Here is a 3,414-nt window from a genome sequence, read left to right on the forward strand (position 1 = left end):
TGAAACCCTGCGTACGGCCCGGCTTCAATTCTATATAATAAAATCTGTGGTAAATGTGTATAAATAAATGGGACCAAACGCGATTGAATGTAAAGCACTGTTAAAAATAAATGTAAATTTACAGGTAATGGTCTGTATTTTTTTACAGATTTTTCCCGTTTTGTCATTATACACTGAAATGCATGTTGTTTTACAGATATTTGCTGTAATTTAATTTTCCACTATTAAATTTACAGGAAATTGCATGTATTTTAGTATTACATTAAATTTCTGTTTTTTTAAAAGAAATGTTCTGTATTTTTACAGAAAAATGTGTACATTTACATAAAATGTTGATTAATATTTTACAGATTTTTTTCTGTAAAAATAGAAAAAAGGGAACAAATGTAGAACTACACTGTAAAAAAAAATCCCGTTGTTTCTACGGAAAAATACCGGCAGCTGTGGTTACCAGAACAATACTGTAAAAATGACATCAAACCGTAAACATACTTACGGAGTTACATGTGAATTTTACATTTTAAATCTGTTAAATTTACGGTAAAATAATGTATTTCATTAACTGATATAATGTTAATTTACTAACCTAATGAAGTACTAATATCTGTTTTGTACCTTTATAATACACTGACAGTCACCAAACACAGTGGTGATGAGAGTCACATGATGAATCAAAGTTCATCACAAGCAGCTTTTCCACAAGCTGAGAAGCACAATACTAATGTATAGAAGGTGCACAAAGTGTCATTCACACACACACTAAACACCATCATGGTAACATGCATGAAATTTTAAAAATGCAATAAACATTAATTTAACAACATTAGATGTAACATAAAACCCTAATGTACATAACTGATTAGAAAAAAATGAGAAAAACTAAGAAGAAACAGAGTTATTTCAACGAAAATATATCAAATGTGAAGTATCACGCAGGGAATTGTGGGAATGTCAATATACGGTTTTTCACTGTAAATTTTACAATGAATTGTTATTTTTCACTTCCAAAAACTGTGAATTTAACGGTATTTTACCGTAAAATTACATTAAATGTACCATTAGATCTATTACAGTTATTCACCGTATATAGTACGGAAACTTTCTGTAAACCAATTAACAGTTTTTCACCGCAGCATTCTTACAGTCTTTTACTGTTAAAATCACGGTCATTTTTTACAGTGTACAGAAATCAACAGCCATTCAACATGTTTTTTCCTCTTCCATTTAAGATAATGTGTTGGTGAAAGTTAGTTTTTTAAGGTTCAATTATAGTATTGGTACATACGGTGTGTAGGCCTTCTATATATTATGCATTGTTTATTTTACTAATTTTAACCTCAACTTGCACATAGCCTATGCTTATTTTGAAACTGCTGATTGACCTTGACTTATTCTCCTCTAAATTTCCTGAACACATCTATTATTGATATGTACATTTTATGTTTTTTCCAAATCGAGCTGCAAATGCGTAGCTTGGTTTGTGTGTGTGTGTGCGCGCGCGCGCGCGCGACGCAGATTCAAATTTGCCGCCGATTACTTTTCCGTTAGTCCCGCCCACAACAGTTCCCAGTCAGGGGTGCGTTTACCGAAAGCATCGTTGGTGAACTATGGTCGTAAGTCCCATTGAACTCTATTGGTAACGACGGAACTTACGACCATAGTTCGCTTTGGGAAACGCACCCCAGAGCCATACAGTGATGGAAGGGCGAGCGTCGCGGGTAATTTGAATGTATTTCAGGGCAGGCTATGCTTTTGGGTCGTGAGATTAACAGTAGTGTAAAGCAATCGTAAAGAGCAGTCGTCGTGGGCAGGAGAATTTATTTGAACACATCCGTCTGTCCATTCTTCGGAACAGTGTGAGGAAAAACGAAAAACTAACACGTCCTTTCAGCAAGAAGACCACAGCGGACATCATACCAACCGATCACTGGCTGAGGTAAGAGTTAAATTCTACATGTTTGTGATATTTTATATTGTGTGGCTACACATTTATATTGTTTATAGTTTTGAAAAAGCTAATGTTAGTAATGTTATATCTAAACGGTGTTCAGACACATAACGTAAGGTAACTGCCTTTGAAAGCAAAACTGCAGCAGGTATCTTTCAATTTTCCATCTGTTTTAAACCAAGAAAGATTAGTTATTTATAAAGTCCATTCAAGTGTTTATATCTTCGTTTAGATGTGATAGTACCGCCATTTTTTAAATCTCTTTTGATACACTGAACGATTAATGTGGCTAACTGCCACTCTGCAGCCTGTACAGCTCATACCGGTACTATACGTTAGGTCTAAGTTATATGTTACATGAAAGCAGATGAGAGTACAATATGAACAACATTATAAATTAAATATTCTGAGCGCATCTGCTTTAAAACACGAGTAGTATGCATATATTAGTGTTATAATAAATACTAATAATAGGGGGGAAAAAAATTTACATGACCTGAGTAAATTGTCAGTACTGAATCATAAGATACATTGGATAGTTCGATATAAAAATTCCAGATCAAAGAAGGTTGAGGATTTGCATTGTCTCAGTAAAACATATGCTGGCATGTTTGAATTAATGTAATAGCCAACTAATTTTTATTTCTTTATGATTTCAGGTCATGTGGAAAGACTGGAGATCTACAGCAGCATTGCAGTCCAGGTGTGGAAAGTGTACTATTCTTATACAACAGATTCTTTGTTTACATCTTTTCATGCTGCTGTTCTGTACAGTATTTTTTGTTGTAATTGTAACTAGAATCATTCAGAAACATGGCTTTTCCTATCACTGCTATCCTGACACACATCTCTACTTTTCATTCCAGCCAGATGATCAACCAGTAGCTGCTCGCATCTCAGCCTGCTTGATGGAAATTTCCGACTTTCACCTGGATGACATTTACCTTCAACTCCACCTTGCCAAGACAGAAGTTCTCGTGGTTTCAGCCACCCATCCTTTGTGTTATAATCAATCAGTTAAACTTCACAGACTACAGTGCTGGAACTGCCTGATCTTGAAGATATGCCCAGTACAACATTGGGAAGACCAGGCCATTCTATCCGTTCTAATTCTATCCATTCTATTCAGGCCATCCTATCGGAAAATGCTACACAACAGAACAACAACTGGCTCTGCAAGCCTGTACCTATACGCCCTCCAGAAGCTTGTGCTCTGAAAGTGAACAGCATCTTGTGGTGCCATCCCAAAGGAGCACAAACACACTTTAACTGACCTTTACCTGGACTGTCCCATGCTGGTGGAATAACCTGAATAACTCAAACCATTTTCAAGAGACTGCTAAAGATGCATTTTTTGTGTGTGAACAATTGTCCTGATGATACTATCTGATTAACTGAAAAAAATAATTTCTATGCATACTGTGCTAGACTAACTGGAAATTGTCATTGTACTTATTGTTGCATCC

The 3,414-nt window shown here is 35.5% G+C and overlaps 1 long non-coding RNA gene across 1 annotated transcript; it reads left to right on the forward strand.

The window, feature by feature from the left end:
* The first annotated feature begins 1,581 nt into the window (after positions 1 to 1,581).
* On the forward strand, positions 1,582 to 3,198 carry LOC125266056. Its single transcript, XR_007184412.1, has 3 exons — positions 1,582 to 1,936; positions 2,608 to 2,651; positions 2,815 to 3,198. It is a non-coding gene; the product is annotated as an uncharacterized LOC125266056 (long non-coding RNA).
* Positions 3,199 to 3,414: the final 216 nt, after the last annotated feature.

This window comes from Megalobrama amblycephala, linkage group LG4 (genome assembly GCF_018812025.1).
Source record: "Megalobrama amblycephala isolate DHTTF-2021 linkage group LG4, ASM1881202v1, whole genome shotgun sequence".
Classification (NCBI taxonomy): domain Eukaryota; kingdom Metazoa; phylum Chordata; class Actinopteri; order Cypriniformes; family Xenocyprididae; genus Megalobrama; species Megalobrama amblycephala.